Here is a 12,412-nt window from a genome sequence, read left to right on the forward strand (position 1 = left end):
TAGCAGTGCAATTGCTCAATAAATAGTTCTACACATTAAGATATGGGCATATTTGGTGCTTTTTCTGTTTTACTCAGAAAGCTTGGCTTAGAGCTAGTGTCCTACCTCATATGGGGAAAAAAATGAACTCTACTATCATTAAACTTCTTTTATCTTGAATAAGTTAAGCTAATAAGAGTTCCTCATGAAATTCCTGCTTCCCTTGTCGTCAGACTGCAACATGTCAGATTCCTCCATGGCTGCTTTTGTACAATTAGAAAAAAGAGTGTTGTCAGCTAAAAGACGTGGACTCCACACAAAGGAAGAACAATGCATACAAAGGGACCAGTAATTCCTCCCGAGCACGGCTGAGTATGGTCTGTGTTTGTAAGGCCTCTTTTTCACGAGAGCCTTTCATCCCCCGTTCCTCAAAGGACACAATAAAGCTGTCAGTCAGCGTGTCAGTCAGTCAGTCAGGAGGCAGCCCCGGTCTGTAATGCTGTTGGACTGGGACAGTCTCCTCTGGCGGATGCTCCGTATCTGACACGTGAGCGCTGCTCCGAGTCTCGGGGTCTCTGGCGATATGGCGACTGTGAATGGGTGGCGGAGATGACCCTCTTTTCCGAGTTGCTCAGCCTCAAGTACGAGGCTCCGTCGCAGCGGGCATCTGCCCGAAGGAGTGCGGGGAAGGGGGGCGGGGTTGCTGACACCTGTCTCTCCCGGGACGAGCCCGCCTTTGTGACGCGGGAGTTCAGGGTTGGCTGTCGGGACAGGACCCGAGACAGATATGACAGGGCTGCTGACAAGGGCCAGGCTGCACGCCGGGAGCGTCGCTGCCGTCCAACACAAACAAGACTTCTGCTCTCTTCACCGGGCCTGCACCGAGACCTGCGGCTGGCAGCTGAGAAGCCTCAGGCAGCGTGCAGTGACAGCAACGCCGCGACTAGCTGGCTCCTAAACAATGCTAAACACTGTTGCAAGGTTGGACCGCCAAAACACGAACACAGTAAAGCGAACGCAGCTATGACACTTCCAACTTATCAGCCTTTTCCATTCATTACGTCGACCTCAAGCTCGGCACGCTTGAATTTCTGAGGCTCCATTCCAAAGCGGATGGTGCCTAATTGTTATCAGGTCCACGTTTGAGGCATTCTGAGCAGAGGGACGCAGATGAAACTCCCAAAGCTGATGAGACTCAAACGCGTTGTGGATGTCGAGGTACAGTGGAGGAATCGGCGGTGCAGCCCGCCTTGCTCACTGACCACGGTTAAAAAAATGTGACTAATTGGCCTAGTTTCCCTTTTAATTAATCATGCCTCGCTGACAGCTACCTGTGCCACACATCATCATTAGTCAAGAGGAGAGCAAGTCCCAGCTACATATGATAAGAGAGGAGGATACACCTCATCAACTCATTTCCCTCAGATCTTTTTTTTTTTTTTTTTTACAGCAACAAAGCAGTCACAGAAGAAATATTTTGTTGCCTATTTAGAATAGGGTTTGGTGATATCACAATATATACTGGGAGACATTATCATTTTGTCGACTGTCAGATATTTAGCTTTTTACCATTTCTTATTGTAAATATAGCTTCTTACCTCTGCAGCTGACCACTGCTTCTTCACCTATGTTGGCTAGTGGCCCTTTACAGCCTAGCCAAGCCAACTGGTGAGTCATTGTCAAAGATGGGTGTTCCCCTCTCAAAACCAGTATGATTGTCGAACTAGTATTTCTTGTCCCATCAGCAAAGACCCTGTATCTCTTTGATTTTGAGTAGCCTCATGTTGTTGTAAATGTGCTTTTCTCAGGCTATTGCACGGTTGAATCAATTAATTCTATTTTATGAAAAGAATTGCCCCTTGCAATTTCAAAAGCCCCTCAGTCACAATGCTGACCTGCTCCCAGATCTCAGCAGTTACTTAAGGAATCAAGTATAAAATAACTATAACAGGCAAAGATGAAGAGCAAACCCATGAAAACAAGACCAAAGTTGTAATAAACTGAAATGATCCTTTAAAAAAAAAAAAAAAAAAAAAAGCATTCAACCCAAACCACATGATCTAAACGACCTCTCTCTGCTTCGCTGTATTCAATCATTTCCGTTATTTGGACAACCATCTGTGCTCCTCCCTTTCAGCTTCATTCAGGACGAAGGGATGAATTTAATTACGGGGCAACACACTGTCCACAGAATGTGCTCAACAGAAATGCACATGTGTCACAACAAAAGTCATTGTTCGGGTCCCTCACTGAGAACCGATGCTGCCTCTCAGGACTCGGGAAGCCAGCCGATGATTGACAGCTCCATCTTTTAAAGGGGCCATCCAACAAAAAGGCAGAGAGAGAGAGAGAGAGAGAGAGAGAGAGAGAGAGAGAGAGAGAGAGAGAGAGAGAGAGAGAGAGAGAGAGAGAGAGAGAGAGAGAATCCCCGCCCACTCAGCTGAATGCGTTTGGAGACCAGAGGTTAAAGGAAGCAAAATAAACCAGCTTAAAGACAAAATGAAGCCTCTCAGACGTAGATTTATGTTAAGAAATACTGATCCTAAATAACTTCTAATTGGACTCATTGTTTATCAGTCAGTTCAGGTTTTCCCTTCCATGTAGGCATTTTAACAACTACCCATATGTTTTTTATCTCACTCATAAAGGGATAATTATCGCTTTCATAAGGCAATAAACACCTTGTTACGTTCAGGATATTGTATCCCGAGCTCATGTACCCCAGGATGTGGTAGGTAGACATAAACGCTCTGTATTATTGTCTCGCTTCCATTTGAGGTGAGATAGACTACATCCATGTGGAAGGAGGGTTGATGGATAGCGTGTGAAACATGCAGGAAAAAAAGCTGGTAGGGTAATAGCCTGCCTGAACCCGCACAAATAAACGTCCCACAGTAGCGTGCTGACATAGTTCAAAATGAAGAGAAATGTAGCGATGTAAAATTCTCCACAAGCTGTTAATATTTCATGAGTAGCCATTCTGACACTGTCGGTATACCTAATTTGTAAAGCAGGCAAGGAGATGGAAGGGAAAAGATGGGGAGGGGAAGTTTAAAAAAAATGGGGGGGGGGGGGGGGGGAATAAATGGAAGATATAAGATAAAGGTGGAAAAGTGTCTCTGGAAAGACTTCAGCACGAGCCGAGCCGGCTGACAGTGAAATTTTTTTGGAAGTCAGCATAGTACAAAGAACATTTGAAATGGCCCATTTAACAGCACTGTACTCCACTCCCAGCCGATGCCACCATTTGCATACTTCATATCAGACGAAGATGGATGGTGAGAATCAATGTCACTGAGATGAGCGTTTTATCAAGGTTACGCTATCCTCCAAACTCCTAAAACCTCTTTATCTCATCTCTGTTGTCGGAATATTAACTTATCAACACGATCCCTTTACAGCCAAGGCAGGAGCAATGTGCATTTATCAGCAGGGATGGGGATGACAGGGCGGCCAGCTGGCTTTTAGAACGGCAACTAATGACTACTTTGACTATCAATTAATCTCCCAATTATTATTTTCTGATTGACTCATAATCGTTTAGTGTTTGAAATGACAGAAAATAGTCAAAGGTGCCCATCACATTTGAATTGCTCGTCTTGTTTTGATTTACAATTATAAATAATATAATATAATAATATAAAATAGAGAAAGTTGAAAAGCTGGAACCAGTATTTGTTCCTGATTCATTCTTTTGTCAATCAATTTATTGCCAAATCTTCCCAGCACTACTGCTATTTAAGGGCTCGATCTGGAGCGCACCATTGAAACAATGACGCCCTTAAAACATGAAATATCCCGTCACTACAACCTTCCTGTGCCCAATGTCCCCCACACAATCAAGGGCAGGATCAATGCTGTCGGAAGACAAAATAGTTTTTGATAATATTAACAGTTTTCGAGTTACGCCTACAGCATTATTGGAAGAACAGAAAAAACACTACTTATTCTGATTTAAGAGTGTTTAGGAATTAATCCCCACTGCTAACCTTGTAGCCACACCATATCAATAGCCTAAATTGCATTACTTTGTTAGAGAGAGAAACTTTACTCTATACCATTAAATTATGTTCCCGAGCAACAAAACTGTATTTCTCAGAGGGTCAATTTATTTTCTCCCAGATTACCTTTGTTTCTGACGTATCACATACAAGTTTCTCATTAACGTCAGCGGAGGTCTGAGTAGAGAGGTCTGGGTGGATGGGTGGGTCAAGCAAACCCACGACTTGAACCCATGATATCACTGTTCGTGTCCCATGTGAAAGTAATCGTCACGGTTGACTAATTCTTATTTAAGTCCGCAACTTAAAAAAAACACTTATTTCAAGCCAAACCATGATTTTTACTCAAACTAACCAAGTTGTTTTGTTGTGGTTTTGTTTTGTCTTCAATTTCCAAATTTGATCACACATTTAAATATGCGACATTGATAAGGGAGACGATACGTATCTCTCAAAACATACGGTCTGTTTGCTTTTCTCTTTGGTTTAGTGTATTCTAAAACAACACTAGTTACATTATATCTAATGTCAGTCCTCGTATCATTTTAGCATGATTTTGTATCACTCAGCAGGTCCACAGTTTTAACAGTACTGCTTCTTTTCCTGCTTACATGGAGCAGTGATCCCCTAGAAAAACAAGTAATGAGCCCATTTCAACCACCTCCTAGACGATCCCGCCTCAAACACCGTTCATATCACGACCTGCACAGCTCTGCAGTCCATGTTTAGTGAAACATCATTATCCTTCTCTCGCTGTACGGCTACAGGATCCTTCCCTGTCTGCATGATTAGCTACTGGTTCCTCATTATGGAGGTGAGGACTGAACTTCCATTTCAAGCCTTTGTGACTCCCACCTTTGCTTCAGTCCACTAGTCATAAAAATGTCACAGCAGCCACAGAGCACACAGGCCACGATGAGATCTAACAGGAATCACACGCTCGGGGGCCAAATCCAGCGGGGCAGATGCGGCCCGTGGTTACAGTTCGGAGGTCGCCGAGGCGTCTCTACACGTGACTTTCCACATGCAGAGATCTCCAACCTCCTGACATCAGCCTCTGAAAGTGACTTCAGCCAAGTGCACATCCAGCGTTAACTCTCCTGGTGTAATGTTGCACCGCAGAGGGAAAGTGACAGACCATTTATAAAACAGGAAGAGGAGCTAACTACAGTAAGCACAAGCTATTTCTGGAGGAGGATGTCTGCAAATAGCAAAGACATGTCCAAAGCTAACAGGTCCAGGGTGAAGTAAAATCACTTAAAAGACAAATAAAAGGCTCCGTGAGTGCAGGACAAACTCCTGGCTTTGCGCATGTGATCCCGCCCGCTGTGACCCCCGCTGACACCGCAGACGATCACGCTCCATGCTTTGAGTTCCCCGCCATGTCGCTGGCGTCGGCACTGGGAAGGCGTCCAAAACCACAATGCCTTTCTGCTACGGAACATTTGTTTCCTTTCAGGATGAGTGGGGGGGCACAGAGCCCCCCCCGACGTGCTCCGACATTTTTCTATCCTGCCACGTTGCATGACAGTTTATTTTGGGAAGCGCAGGTTTGGCACCTGAGACACAGAGCTGACAAAGCACTCGGTGTCACTTCAATGAGGCCAGTTGGTGCCATGAGAGTGCCTCTGGCCGTGCGGTGCCACAAGATGGACAACACTGCGCCGAATATCTTGGCAAAGTAGGAGAAGAGGCATCAGCTGTTTGCACAATTTCATCCTCAGAGGGGAACGAGGCAACATGCAATCTCTAAATCTGAGACTGCTGCGGGAGGGAACCCTCCTCAGATTACTGGACGTTAATAAAATGTGAACTGCTGTGATGGACCGGTCGCCACATCAGGTTGTTTACTTGGCTTCAGCCCAATGCATGCTGGGATAGATCCAGCACGTCTAGCAGAATAAGACAATAGCTGGATGAATGAAAGTCTTAAGGTAAAACTAGGATTCACCTTTTCCTGCTATCAGGGATGAATATCAAATCCTGCTTTTTCTCAACAAATTCAAACTTCATTTGAATAGTATAGAACTGACTTGAGTCGCTGTGCATCACTTCAGTCACAAGCTGGCGTTACTGTAAGGAGTTTGCATTTTACAAAATCAGCAGACAGCCTCACGTTCAGCCACAATTTCGAGTACATGCACCACCTGCTGCGTTCACACACTGTGGATTTTTTAACAAATTATTACAGATTGATTTGGTGATTTCTCCCTGAAATTTTAAATATAAGTGACAGTATCATATGAATTAATATCAGTGGTATTTATCCAGGAATCAGGATAAAAATAAGCTTCTGCGCTTATCATAATGAAACGTGAAAATGTGCAATCTTATTTTAATAAATGTTTAGTATGTTACTACAAAAGTGTCAATTAATATTTGCTAAACATAAACAACAATCGTTATTCTCTACAAGGATAGTGTTAAGCTGAATATTTACATTTTAGCCACATCTCTTTATATTCGTCCCTCTGCTTGTTTTTAGCTCAGCCGACAGAATGACCAACCGGGTTGAATAGGGTCCTGCGTTAGCTCGGCTAATCATGAGCCTTGGCGGGACACTCAATTTGAGGATGACCCAGCTGCTGCACAGAGACGAGTCAGCAATTCTGTGGATGCCTCTGCTGCCACTCACAAAGTATTTAGGACACACTGATTTGGACCGGGGATCGAACATTGTATTCTTTTATTATAAAACATATCTCAAAAAACGCTCATGTGAACACTTTGTCTTACTATGCAACCTTGGAGTTGCAGTTACCCCATATTTTAAAACGCCACTTTCCAGAAAACAAAGCGTTGCATAAATACTCTACCTGACACACACACATACACACAAGGAAGTGAGGAGTGAATGCATATCCTGTTCCTCATAAAGCAGCGTGGATACGATTACTGGCTGAAATGTTTAAAAAAAACACACAACCCTGCGTGCACACACTCATACTCTCTCTCTCACACACACACACACACTTCCACTGTAAAGTGACAGAGCAACTGCTTTGCCGTGTTAAATATCAGATGCAAATGAAAAGAGAAAATCTATCATGACTCTAATGTGGCCTGATAGGAGGGGGCGCACTCTCCTCTGAGGAGCCGAGCGGTGTGAGGAGGGTGATGTATGGAGGAGCTGGATGAGAGGTGAAAAGCGTAGCGAGACGGACGAAAGGGAGGGGTGGATTGCTGGGAGGGAAAAGGGAGGGGGGGGGGGGGGGGCACGTAGTCCTGCCAGACTCCTGAGAGCCCAGGGCAAAAGTGGAATAAATGTTGATTAGTGTTGATTTTGTCCAACGAGCACCCGGCAACTGACAGTGGGACTAAGCTGCAGCGAAAGGGAACCATTAATCTTGGTCTGGTTTAAGTAGTGTATATTAATTTGTGTCATTTCCACTACGTGGAGAGAGGCCTCTCTCTCTCTCTCTCTCTCTCTCTCTCTCTCTCTCTCTCTCCCTCTCTCCCTCCCCCTCTCAGCGTCTGAAAGCCGTGGCAGCTTTTTCACGGCGAACGTACAGTGGACGCCTGGAGCTGGCGTCTGCAAGCAGCGGCGGAGGGGGAGAAAAGTGGAGGAAATGAGATTCCGAACACTACATTACGGAAAAATGAACTCCTGGGGGGAGGCGGGGGTGGTGGGGTTCGGGAGGAGTTGGTATGGCAACCACAACCAAATGTGCCATTGCATGTTCAATTTAACGCGCGGAACGAATTTGCAGACTTGATTAAATTCGTAACGTATTAAAAAGGGCCTGTATTTAAGAAGGAAAAAAAGAAATAGGCGGACCAAACCTGCAGGGACTGAGATTGTAAAGAGAGCCTGGAACAAGCAGAACGGCAGAACGGTGGCGTTTAAGCAGCGCGTCGAGGACAGGAGTCGACACTCGGGTTAAAGACTGAGCTATTTTGCGCTTCTACTTGAATCTCGCTCTCATACTGTAATTTCCACAACTGGCAAGGGCTGCTCGGAGCGAAACCTATTTTTTTCTAACAAACTGAATTCCAGTGGCCTTCAGCCAGGAGGGGAAAACAAAAAAAAAAACCATTAATCAGCTCAGGAAATATATCAGTTAAAGACATAAAAACAATATAGTGCGAGAGGAGGCTATCACGGTGGAGAAACTTCTCCTGGTAAGAACCCACATCACTCTCCTCGTAAGACGTGTGATGTCAGTGTTAATTAACAAATGGCGGCGCAGTACGATTCCTATAATTAAGCTCCTTAATATGATTAACACGTATCAATTAGGCGACTGACAATTAGCATAATGTATAATGTAAGCACATTGTTCTATACTGTAATGGTATTAACGCACCATTTACAACGCTGTCACTCACTGATGATCCTGTGATTAGGATTCTGCATCAAATACGGGCAGAAGTCCGCACATGCCTGACGCCAGCTGATCAATACACATTTTTCTCTGTTGTCTACATCCAAGGAGCAGAATTGGACTTCAGCTCTTCCCCTCTCTCTCTCAGTGGATGATTAAGCAGAGAGATTGGGGAAAGCTGTGGCGGCGAGCTCGGTATTTCTCTCTTCCCCCCCATGAATGCTGCTGTATCAGCATGGAGGAGACGGCCCCCGCGACACAACGCTCGCCATCAGAGCAGACATCTACATGCAGACAAGCTAACGTTCACTTTTGCTATCTGCTGGTTAACACTCCCAGGTCAGATACTCCTGAAGATAGGTGTTGTGTTCTAAATGAATTGTCATCACATCACAGAATAATAGACAGATTGATATGTAAAGGAAATAAAAGTTAGTTGCTGTCCTTTTTATGCATATTTTCATTTTAATGAAGTTGTTGTTGGTACATTTTTTTAATTGACGAACTTCCAGGGTCTTCAAACGTCTTGTCTTATCTAGAGCTGCAACGATTGGTCATTTCATTGATAAATCAGCCCTTATTTTGAAAATGTACTAATCGTTTACATCATTTTAAAAGCGAAACCACCACAAAACCAAACTGTTGGTCGAACAGACAAGACAAAGTTACCTTGGAATCTCGGATAATGTGTTGGTCTTACTTTTAAGGTTTTATAGACTTAACCATGAATCGATTAATCAAGAAAATAATTGGCAGATAATTGTTGGTAAGAGGCATTTTTAGTTGCAACTCGGGTTTTGTCCGGCTAACAGTCCAAACCCCAAAGACTATAGTTAAAATGATATAAAGCAACGATAATCAGCAAAATACAGAACCAGAACCAAATAATGTTTGGCGTGTTCATTTAATCGTGACTTAAACGGTTAATTACTTAGCAAAATATTTAGCAGATTCATTTTCCGTAAATAGACAAATCAACTTAAAGGACTGATTGTTTCAGCACGACACCAGGCCGCACTACTTCTGAAATAATACCCGATCACCATGAAGGCTGCTTTGGGAGTGTTTACACAGTGACGAGGCGGCTGAGCTGCGTTCAGCCTCTGTAATACAAATAGGCAGATGCCAAGCACCTGAATGGACTGACAAGTCAATGTAGTGTGGGCTCCCATGCACCTTCTATAATCAAACCTCTGGCTCATTTCATCCTGTCAAACACCACTCGGCCGCCCTCCGTAAAACACCCCATTTTCACCCTTCAAAAAATAACATTACATCACTCGGTGAGTCGTTTCTTTATAAATGGAGGATCCCCTAGGCTGGAAACCTTACACTACACAAACACGGGGGCCGCAAGAAAGCTGGCCTTTTGTTGAGGTTGAGAGGGGGGGGGGGAATTAAACAGCAAGTCAGAGCGGTGCATTTACTGAGCAGCTCAGTCAAGGAGCGGTTTTGTTTGACACTGCTTGAGATTTATGATGTTGGTGAAGTGTTTACAGGGGTCAAGGCGGCTCATTTTCCAAATCAGTTTGTCAAGCATTTGCTTATCTAAAGAGGGCTTTTCATCAATCATAAAAAAAAAACTGATGGTGAAGTCCAAGAGAAAGTAGTCCACCTTAAAATTATCCGCGTTATATGCTCTGACAGACAGATAGATTACAGATAGAGAGCCAAAACTTGGATTAAGTCGTGTCATATTTGATTTTGTGCCTCCCTTTACTTCACTTACTTTTAGTTAGTGGAAGGATAAGGTTTCATGAGCCGATAGCAGCGGAGTCAAATTGTTTGGATTTATTTTTGGAAAGTCTGTGCAACAATCTCACAGACGAGACGTGATGTTTTTTTTTATACCTTTGCTCCACATTTTGGACACACGAGCAAAATAATTAATATGCTTTGTGTATTTTATGCTTCGTCTCTTCTTAGGAATGTACTACGGCACACACACTCTCTCTCTCTCACACACACACACACACACACACACACACACACACACACACACACACACACAAAAAATGAAAAACAGTTTTCCTTTGAAGTAAAAAAGACAACCCAAATATGCCTGGAATGGAACGGGGTAGAGACGAAGCCGTTGTCTGTCCAAAAGAAGAAAATAGAAAGTCACTGGATTAAATAAAGTGTGTTTTCTTTGTCCCTTCCTCTCTGGTGCTGCTTCACCGTTGTGCTTGTTTATACTGCACAATATTTCTGTTGGCCATCCCTCACTTTCCCCCAGTAAAAATACACAGAGCAGGTCAGAAGTTCAGGCCCTAGATCAACACTGGCATTGTGTCCTGCAGGTGCTGTCAGCCGCTCCGGGGACAGCCAGGGACGGAAAATATATCCACACACACATACACGCACACAGACACACACACACACAGAGAAAACAGCGGCTCTGTGGCTACACACCGTCTCTGCGCTCGCAAGGTACTCGGGACAAAGAAGTTTCAACTGCAGCTTCGAGGGGAAGCTAAAGCTGCTGGACTCGGCCGGTCTACACTCACTCAGAAATAGTTAAAGGTTGGACTGGGATCAGTCTAAAGAGGAGGCAGAAAGGTTTGTTTCCCATCAGTTTCATCACTAAGATACAGAAATAATGACAATAACACAAAAACAAACAAAGTTGCATCATTTACTCTTTGATTTTCAGATTCCCGTCAATTGTAATGTAGAAAAAGAAAGAAAACCAATTATTTATTTCACTAGTGCAAACTTCAAAACTACAAATACCATGACACTACTAACTTTCCAACATTGGAAAAGTAAAACAGCGTACGACCATCACAGCTACAATTTAATTTCTACAAATTCTGAAAACTGAAACGAAAAGTACAATTCAATAAGAAATTAAATGGGTCACAAACGTTTTTTAACCCTCGTCAGACACTCACAAATTACGAAAGACAACCAAACCACTAGGGATAGCAACAAGCTGCGACCTCTTCTAAACATTTCATAAAAGTCAGGTCATATTAAACAAGCGAGACGTGAGGAAAATAACACTACAAACGTCCAAATCTGGACTGTTTCACCATCGTAAGTGGGCTTCACCACACTACGAGTTCAACCAGGAGAGTAAAATATTATTCAACATATTTATATATTAATTGAAAAGTGCCCTGAGATAACTTCTGTTATGATTCGTGGCCATATAAATAAATTTAAATATAATTAATTATCAAGCCCATGTTCTATATTTGATGAGTGGACCTAATGAAGCAAGAATAAAATACAAAATTCATATCACAGCTTTTTTTTTTTTTCCCCCAGTGTGAGAGTGAAATTATGTTTTTGGATCTTGTTTTATTTACACTAAAACTGACACTGACGAAGGTTAAGTAGTGTTTGGAGCACAATAACTTTGAATTTAACCATAATAGCAAATTAACCTCCAGTAGGATTAACAGAAGGATTATTAAGAATACAAGTGCATTTAAAGTGATATGAAAACTAAATATTATACTAGAATTAGAAAAGCGGTTTGAACCGTTTTAACCGTTGAGTGTTCCTCACTAAAACTCAGAACAAAGCCAACAGGATGAAAAGGAAGACGACACAAACAAGACGAGCACCAGATCTCCTGCGTGGAGCTCCCAGCGAGCTGCACCTCGTATTTATAGGTTGCCAGCTGAAAGGGAAGAGAATGGATGTGCAGGCAGGAAGAGGTCCAAGCTACTTTGTACTCTCAGCAGAGCCGAACTTTGGATGAACTCTCGAGAAGCGCCAGGGAGTAAAACACTATACATAACTGTGTCACTCCCCCCTTCCAAAAGAAACCTACCAAGACAACAACAAAAAAAACCCAGAGGAGTGAGCCAGCAGGCTTCAAAAGGCCCCCCTGCTCTCTCCAGAGGCAGTGGCCGACTCAAGATAAACTGCCGGGGCTTGCAGGGTTAGGCAGTGAGGTGAGCTTCAATGGGAAAAAAACCTCAATGAAAACATCCATGAAAGCGCCAGGCGAGGGTGTGTGATCACACACAGGAGAAAAAACGACATGTAAACAGCAACCAGCCGACGCAAAGCAAAGGTCAAGTGTGAGCAAGTGCAACTTTGGAGACAATGAAAAGCATATCCTCCTCATCCTCCATCCATTCCACCTCATTT

The 12,412-nt window shown here is 43.5% G+C and overlaps 1 protein-coding gene across 1 annotated transcript in view; it reads right to left on the bottom strand.

Moving 5' to 3' along the window:
• The window catches only part of LOC129094153 (pre-B-cell leukemia transcription factor 1-like), a 57,601-nt gene that overhangs the window by 42,695 nt on the left and 2,494 nt on the right, over positions 1–12,412 (bottom strand).

The sequence above is a fragment of the Anoplopoma fimbria genome, chromosome 8, assembly GCF_027596085.1.
Source record: "Anoplopoma fimbria isolate UVic2021 breed Golden Eagle Sablefish chromosome 8, Afim_UVic_2022, whole genome shotgun sequence".
NCBI lineage: Eukaryota > Metazoa > Chordata > Actinopteri > Perciformes > Anoplopomatidae > Anoplopoma > Anoplopoma fimbria.